The 10,000-nt window shown below is 31.1% G+C and overlaps 1 protein-coding gene across 1 annotated transcript in view; it reads left to right on the forward strand.

Annotated features, from left to right (window-relative positions):
• The first annotated feature begins 7,601 nt into the window (after window positions 1-7,601).
• The window catches only part of LOC137653196 (doublesex- and mab-3-related transcription factor 2-like), a 30,078-nt gene continuing 27,679 nt past the window's right edge, over window positions 7,602-10,000 (forward strand). The window contains exon 1 of the mRNA XM_068386576.1: window positions 7,602-8,076. The gene's annotated coding sequence lies outside the window, so the exon portion shown is untranslated. The remainder of the gene's footprint in view (window positions 8,077-10,000) is intronic.

Genomic DNA, 10,000 nt, shown 5'->3' on the forward strand with positions numbered 1-10,000 from the left:
CGAATAAAGGAAAAAAAAATAATATTTGCTATTTATTGTAAATATTTATAAAAAAAAGATAACTTGATAAATATGCATACATTAACAAAACAGCCTGTATAATTGTGTACATTTGTGCTGAGTTCTTAAGATGATGTTGATGATGAAGTTGGAAAATATGGGAACATCTAGGACAATTTTCCATTTCCTAGGCTAAAAAAAAAACAAATCTGTGACGTGGTTGAAAAAACTACAGTAATTTTGCAAAAAAAAAAAAAAAAAAAAAAAAAAAGCAGTACTTCAAAAATATGCGACAAAAAACAGCTAAAAATTAAGATACTGTATCTCTTGCATTTACCACCCTTTAATACAAAACAGGTAAAGAAAAGTAAATAATAGCAATTAAAAGGTATCAAAAACAGATGGAATTTCTTCCAAGAGGCAATTTGACATAGGGTATTTCCCCTTTAACCTACTCAGAAATTAATGTAAGACCCTCAAATTATGTAACGTGGTCACACAGCCTCAAGATAACAAGATCACTGCATAGCAGCACTAATCGCAGATGTTCACTGAAATTTTCAATAACTTTTATCAATATTACTTTTAGTTATATATCAAAACGTAAAAGTTGAGGGGCTGTAACCCTGAGAATATCTGGAGCTTAGTTTGACGCTTCTTACCTTCACCGATGCATATAACCATCTGGCGCTGCTTATCTCTAACTCTCGGGGAAAGTTGAAATTGCCAGTGAAATCTCAAAAAATAGGGTTATGCAAATATGCTAGGTCACCACATGGGGTCCACGATACGCACACAGAGTCAAGGTCATGCATGAGCCACAAACTCAAGGTACATATTACACCACACTTGAAGGTCACTTGTTTGCGACAGAATCAAAAGACATGTTATTGCAGCTGTTGTAAAATGTCCTCGAGATCGACTATAGATATATATGATCTTCTCCTATGATCTCTCCCCACCAAAGTTAGGATCCTGAAGAAACAGCATTAACTGCTGGTGACTCTCATCTTGTAGTCTCATCCTTGCCAACCATTCCTAGTTCAAAATGATCACTGCATAAGATTGTGGACACTAATGAAAACTATCATCCCGAACATTTGACACACAGAATGTGAAACGGGGATGTTTTCACTAGGCTACCGTAGAGTACCCATATATAGGTACTTCATGCTACTGCAACCCTAAATAAGTCTTCTTTATTTATCAGAGCAAATCAGGCTTTGCGCTGCCTGGATTTATATTCAAGAGGAAGTTACAGAAATTATACTTTTCAAACCTATTTTGAGGTTTGATTCTCATTTATGCAAGAGCAGGCAACACTAACATCATAAACAGTTATTTGTAGTAGTTCCTAACTTGACTTTTCTAGGGACAATTTCCGTTGCGTTCTGTAAATGACATTTTCACAAAATCTGCGATTGACTGACTCGACAACACTGTATTGCAATTTTAAGGACCTATCACATTTCCTGCCCACCTGAAGCTGATCGCTCATGGCACGTCGTTAGAATTAGTTACACCACCTGTCAGGGCTTCTTGATTTCACTGATATAACTAGATCACTTTGATGATTCTCTAAAAGAGACTTTAGTTTCACGAGTTGATAATGTAAGTTTGCCATTTAGTATGATGATCTTTTGATAAAAAAACTCACTGAAGGATTTAAATTTTTCTCAAATGACAATGATGAATTTCTTTTAGTAATGCGATTATTTCTCACCTGCTTATAGCTCCGCGTACTCCTTTTCTATGACCGATAACCGTCATAAAAGAAGATTTTATTGCTGGGATATGAATGGGAAGGTACCTATGATTTTTAAGTACTGACCCGCAATTACTTACATGGATAAAAAGTAGAATGGTAAATACTTTTAATCTAGATAAAATAGGATCTAAATATTCCGTTCAAGAAGTATTAATGAGTCGATATGTTTGTTATTTAAAAACATATTTAGATGAATAGTAAATGGTGCAATTGGGAATATATATGAATTACAAAATTTATTCATGGAAACATATTATGATATATATACAGTATTATAAATTGTTAGAATTGTAAATGTATATCTCTTAATAAAAGAATGAAATCTTAAATCTTCCAAGGAAATGAATGTGACACGCTAAGGCAATCGATGATATCAGTGTTGGGTCACTCACCTCATCAACGTTCGTTGGGCTTAATCATTATGTCGTTGTGGGTGATAACTTTGGAAGCTTTGTTCATATACTAATAAAGGGTATCAATATTTCTTTATATCTAAGTACGAACACTGCTCCTTTCTAAACAATTAAGAAAAGAAGTCTACTCCTTTTTGATGATAACATCATTCATTTCAAAATAGCACGTAGAATTACATTAGGTACAATGAAGGAAAGCAATATTATTTTCTAATATATAAAAGAATTATTTATTTCCAGCTGCCTGTGATCTTCATTGCATCCTAATGAAGAACTTTTCCCGTGATGCGTTGAAAAGGAAAAAATGTCTGTGGACATTAGAAAATATTTGATATTATCAGAGGATTTGGATATTTGTTCAATACAGATATATACATTAAAATTCAATTATACATAAACACTGAACAATTTTCCATAAGAAGAATAGGTGAAAGCGAAATCCCGCCTAGAAACATCAATGAACAAGCAGTTGATCAATCTGTATTTTATGGTCTTAAGGGATTTCGCACAAACAAGGTAATAAAAAGAATTAATTATTATATCGTTAATCGAAAACACCATGGTGTGGAATTATTTGAAAAATTATCAAATAAACTATACACCTATAAATGCAGATTTCATTAATAGGAAAACATCAATCCAAGAAATCCATCACAGCCTTTTAATATTACCATTTTTTTCCCCCTTTTTACAGCTGCTGAATATTTTAAAACGAAAGACGGTTTCTCATGTTTGAATAAAATCTTACAAAACTGATGATGTTTTTTGCTTAATTCCACATGAATATAAAAGTGCAGCTTCATTCTCGCTGATTATTGAAAACTTTTGACAATGCGCAGATGCGGTTCTAAATGTAAACTCATACTCCAATGGGGCAAAAAATTAATGCAGTATGTATAAAGTCACCTGAATACATAACTAAAAAAATAAATGAATTTCAATCGAATTTTCAATATCATACGAAAGGTCAGTAAAAGGCCATTGACATGTAACACAACGCTTTTACCTTTTTACAGAATATTTGGGTATTGTTTTATTTACCATCGATAACAAAGACGATATCGACAAAAATCTATATATGCTGAAGAGTCATAACAAATAAAATGGCTGTAATTTTCTGCTTTTTGTGGTACTGATTTAATAAACAATCAAGCTAAACTAACAACAAGATATTTCAACACAGTCCGTGGGTGGCGGAAGATGTGGGATCTGATAAAGTACACGGATAAATTGAGGCCAGGGAAAAGGCTCTTAAAAAATATCACGCATTTTCAACATCTCCCGAGACAGACAATTGAAGTAATGAAGAATTCATGCAAAAAATTCAAGAAGCCTCAACCTTATAGTCTAAAAACTTCATTTTAGAAAAAAATTACTTTGATTGACTCTCTATTAGGAATTCCATTAAATATGTTGGTGAGCGTAACATTACAAGACAGCAGCGACCACTACTACCCTATGCAGTGTATAACATACACACAGTTAGACAGGTTCAAAAGCGAATACATCCACATTCTCACACATGCATATATATAGTGTATATATATATATACATACATATATATATATATATATATATATATATATATATATATATATATATATATATATATGTATAAATATATTGTATATATATATGTATATATATAAATAAATAAATCCATATATATATATATAAATTTACATATACACTGTATATATACATATACATATATGTATATATATATATATATATATATATATATACACATATATGTTTAAATATATATATATATATATATATATATATATATATATATATATATATATGTATATATATATGTATATATATATATATATATATATATATATATATATATATGTATATATATATGTATATATATATAAATATATATATATATATATATATATATATATATATATATATATATATATATATATATATATATATATATATTAACGCCTACTAACGAAAAAGCCTCATATACATATATATATATATATATATATATATATATATATATATATATATATATATATATATATAAATATATATAAATATATATACTTATATATATATATATATATATATATATATATATATATATATATATATATATATATATATATATACATATGCATATGTATATATAAATATATATATATATATATATATATATATATATATATACATATATATATATATATATATATATATATATATATATATAACGGGGGATCGTATGTTCTATCATTCGCTTATTGACCTACCTATATGAAAAAAAACAAGCTCAGCCAGATTAAGGAATAAAAGAATACGAGGTTGCACCCTAGGTTCAAGCAAAAGTCGGTTCAGGAATCGTACGTACAGTAAGCTCTGAAATCATGATTATCACTACCAGGATTTATCGACATTCCAGGCAAGATTATAATTCTATTGTTTTCGATTTTATTGTTCATCTTATTTTTCTTAGAAACTTGAACCTGAGTAACTATGAGAAGTTTGTTGATATGGTTTCTTAATCAGTTACTCTTTGGTCGGCGAACGGAAATTACATAGTACAGTACTGCTGTACATGAAGCGATATCGAATTTTATTACAAGAAAAAAGTATATCTAAGTCCTGCATAGTTTTTAGAATTGATTGATTTCATTTTTCATCAATGTATATATCGGGTTCATTTAAAGTTCTCTTCTGTCGGGAGGTTTTAGTTCGGTAAATATATTTGAATAATTACTAACATTCTGAAGGTAAAATTTGGGAACTAAAATGCTCTGTAGATTTGTTATTATTAATATTTTTTTTTTATTTGTACTGTTATTGTTATTCTTTTATTATTTTTCCTAAAGTTTCTTCTTCTCTTTCTTTATCTTTAGTTTCTTCTTTTCATTATTGTTCTTATTATTACATCACGAATAAGGGACCCCTTACTGACTTTATCACTTGCCCACAATATAAATCCCTCAGAAAAGCATTTCGTTTATTATACCTAAATTTCATAATAGAAATATTTTTTTCGCCACGAATTACAGGAGAACTTCCCCATATTACAATTTTCATCATTGGTCTCCTAAAATGAATGTATTAGTTAGTGTTGAGGAAATTTCAATTACCCTTTCACCTTCAAATATGACCTATTTCGACAATCAGGAAAAAGGAACAACTTAGAAAGGAGTATGCATGGTCTAAACCATTGAATATCGAAGCTCCCAACTTTATGATAAATGGTTTAAGATATATATCAAGTCATATAAACATGCAGGGTAGAATTAGATTAATAATACCAGAGTCTTTTCTCGTTTTTTTCCCTAAAAGTCGCGAAGGAGGTTGTTTACAATAAATGATACACAGTTTTTATTATTATTATTATTATTATTATTATTATTATAAGTTAAGCTACAACCCTAGTAGGAAAAGCAGGATGCTATATGCACAAGGGCTTTAACAGGAAAAATAGCCCAGTGAAGAAAGGAAATAAGGAAATAAATAAACTGCAAGAGAAGTAATGAACAATCAAAATAAATATCTACAAAACAGTAACAACATTAATATAAATCTTACATATATAGAATATGAAAACTTAACAAAAGCAAGAGGAAGAGAAATAAGATAGAATAGTGTGCCCGAGTATATCCTCAAGCAAGAGAGGTTTACCTAAAGCCAATTAAAGACCATGGTACAGAGGCTATGGCACTACCCAAAACTAGAGAAACGTGGTTAGATTTTGGAGTTTCCTTCTCCTAGAAGTGTTGCATACCATAACCAAAGTCTCTTCTACCCTTACCGACACGAAAGTGGCCACTAAACAATTACGTTGCGGTTGTTAACCCCTAGAGAATTGTTTAGTAATCTCAGGTGTATGATGACGAAGGAGATTGTATAAAGAATAGTCTAGACTATTCGGTGTACGTGCATGCAAAGGAAAAAAGGAGCCATGACCAGAGGTAGGGATCCAATTTAGTCCCTCCTTGCCAGTCAAAGGACCCAATAACTTTCTAGCGATAGTATCTCACCGGATGGCTGATTCCCTGGCCAACCTACTAACTTCACAATTTCTACTTGATTGATTGACCATTGCAGATTGACCCATCCATGTGACAGCACCTTCGCTTACAAAGTGCATCTGGCCAGTGATGCTAAGTTGTTGAAGCGAATGAAAAGCTTGATGGAGCCACCAAGAATCGAACTTACGACAAACTAGGAATTTACAATCACTGGGAAAATGTGCTGCTGCCCATGAAAGGATCATCAAGTTGCGTAGAAAGGGGTTCACTGAACAATGGTCCAGAGTGAGAGAAACAGAGAAACAAGAGCACCTAAAAATAGTGTAAGTAAACATGATTACAGATGAATTATCATCAAATAAACACAAATAAACTAAAATTAAGTAAAGGAGTAAATTCCCGTCTTTAAATTTTGACATTGATGTCTAGGTCAATATAACTGACATTTCAATGCTAATGATATGTAGAATCTATAGAATAAGACCGTAATGAGCGACATTTACACTTATCATTTACATTGTAACACGCACATATATACATACACATACACACACAAACACACACACAATATATATATGCACACACACACACACACACACACACATATATATATATATATATATATATATATATATATATATATATATATATATATATATATATATATATATATATATATATATATATTAGTGTGTGTGTGTTTATTTATAGATATATTTGCAATATATGTATATACTTGTATATAAATGTTTGTGAACATCACCGTACCTAATTTAAAGAGGACTCTGATATTCAATTGGCTTAATAGCTGCATCATACTTTTAATGTATCAAGCACATTAAGTTTCCCTTTATGTTCTCGTTTCATATACTATTGTAATAGTTAAACGTTGAGTTTATTACCCGTAGACTGCGTCACACGGTCGCAAGAAGAAAAAACAAACACATATACTGTGTGTGTGTGTGTGTGCATATATATATATATATATATATATATATATATATATATATATATATATATATATATATATATATATATATATATATATATATATATATATATATATATCATAGTATTAATATAAACATATACACCATACACTATTCGAAAATGATATGATCGCGTTGCCCAGGAGCACGAAAAATCGTTTGGACATTTCAATTGACTAACAAGAAATTCTAAGAAATGAATGAACACACATTCCACTATCATTACTATTCATGGGATGTGAAATAGGAGTTAATATTTATTAAATGTACTTGAATAAGATTAAGTAAAATGCTCACGAAATCTTACCGAAGAAAGGAGGAGACAAGCCTTAACGGGTGCGGCGCCGTACGATAGTTTTTCCCGGACAAGCAAAGTTTGCGTGAGTGAGGCTTTGTGGCCAAATTCTCAAATGTATCACTGCTGCTGTATGTAGCAAGGGCGACGGAGCTCTTCCCCAGTCTCTCTCCCGGCACACTTGCGTCACTGAAATCTTGTTTCAAGAATTTACACATAAAGTATTTGATTTCTTGTGTGAGAAATAAGCTACGCTACCTGACTCAAGCTCTGATAATCTCTAGGTACTCTTTAGTAATGGATAAACTTGCGTTATCAAGACATTGCATGAAATATTTATCTTACCATAATAGAGAAAGACTTGACTAAGTAAACTACTTAAAAACCTAGAAAATTCCCCAAAGACATTTGTTACCAAGATATCGTGAAGTGACCCGGGACCTGGAAGTGTGACCTTCCAGCAAAACTTTGATTTGAGCTAGATGCAAAATGGCTTGGAAGACGTTCGACTGTTACCTTAGAAGAGAAGAGTAAATCCTGATTGGTTCCCAGGTGTGCACGTGTTGGATTCAGCACGTGCCTTTCCAGACTACGCTACTATCGCATGTAAGTAGTTATGGCAAGGAATTGAAACTGTCATTGCATGTATTAGATTGGCTTTGCAAGCAATGCTTAGAAAGGTTGTGCTAATAGATCTTGAATTAATTCCCATATAACTCAAAGCGACTAGTGTAATAAAGAAAGAAAAATGACGCCTCTCCAAATTTCAAGCTAAGTTTTATGGAAAAGTACATAAACGTAAGATTATTGTACAGTTCTAACATCTTGAAGTCCTGGTGCCGTAATGATTTATTAAGGAATGTCATGGGAAAGCATTGGATGCGTTCTGGTAAAGAAATCATTTAGGAAAATTTGCTATTTCGAGCATAAATACTCTCTCTCTCTCTCTCTCTCTCTCTCTCTCTCTCTCTCTCTCTCTCTCTCTCTCTCTCTCTCTCTCTCTCTCTCTATAGGAATTAGGCCGTTTTAGATTAACTAAGTACGGAAATGAATTAGAATTTATGAACAATAATGTATACTTTTTTTCGAGATAAATACATACTTATCATTATTTTCACACGAAAGTTTTAATCGATTTGAGTTATATATAGTTTCAGTTAACTCTTAGAAATTACCTTCCTCGTAATCAAAGGGGATTTGCATTTCATACAGGCACATACAGTATGGTATGTGTGTGTACATGTGCGCGTTGATATATATGTATGCATGCATGTGTAAATGCTTTTATATTAGTTGTGCTATTTGTATTTATGTTGATGTAAACGGCAAATCTAAAAGAATCTTATGAAGAAATAATTTTTACGTAGATGAATGTGCATTTGTAATATATATAGTTATAGTATTTTTTTCTTATCTTCCATTATTCAATCAGGGTTTTAATCAAACTTATTTATTTCCAGATTGAAAAATGAATGACAACAAATTAACCGATAACCAGATATATATTTTTTTTTTCAATCTGTCTTGTCTATGCCGGATGAGTCAGGTTTTTTTTATCACACATGCCTGAGATTTATTAGTCAATGACAAAGGTATTATTATTATTATTAGCAACAGTAGTTGTAGTAGCAGTCGTATTAGTTTTGTTTTTAGTAATACCATAGTTACTTAATAGTGATTCTTCCCCAAGTTATTTTTTTATTTTGGATGTGGTATGTTAGGAACTTTCTATATGAACTATTTCTTTACCTTAAATCAGTTTAGTTTAAGGTCATATTAGAGTTATTACTGCTTAGATATCAATGTCAACTTTTTATGATAGCTTTTTTTCTGATGTCCATTGCACATTTTTCTAAATATGAACAATTTTGTGAGAGAGAAAGAAAATAGATGTAAACAGAGGCTATATGCAATATATATTCATATATGTCATATATTTTAGTAATTTAATGTCTGAATTATCTTACCGACCTCGGGATCAGAGTCCCAAGGCAAAACCACTCAAAGACAATAGCATCTGACCGGCAAGGAATCGAACCCTGGTCAAGGATACTTGTATGATAGTGACAGTAATATTTAGCCACATTCATTTGTTTTGGTTTACTTGTAAAAATAGATTGTTTCTTTATTTTTATTTTGGTATTGCATGATAAAGCCGTCTCAATGACGTGAAGTTTGATTTAACTTCAGTCACCTGATCTGCATTCCACTCTATAAGGAGCTGTCACCCAGAGAGCTTTTGATTTTGTTTGCAATTTTAGCATTCAGTAGGGACCTTATGTAACTTTACAATGCTGTATGCTAAATGTGAATGCACACATCTCCATGTAATGCTAACTAGGCTAAATTTCTATCAGTGTTATTTTTCAGCAGACAAAATCAGTGACGATACGATGTGCAAATTAGCTGTTACGCTGGATAACTGACATATTTACTTATCTGGTATTCCAACTATTAAGTCTTTTAATCTTTGATGTAACCTGGCCACTGCCATACATTTAATAAGCATAGATTTAATTACAATGAGTAT

The sequence above is a fragment of the Palaemon carinicauda genome, chromosome 14 (assembly GCF_036898095.1).
Source record: "Palaemon carinicauda isolate YSFRI2023 chromosome 14, ASM3689809v2, whole genome shotgun sequence".
Taxonomy (NCBI): Eukaryota; Metazoa; Arthropoda; class Malacostraca; order Decapoda; family Palaemonidae; genus Palaemon; species Palaemon carinicauda.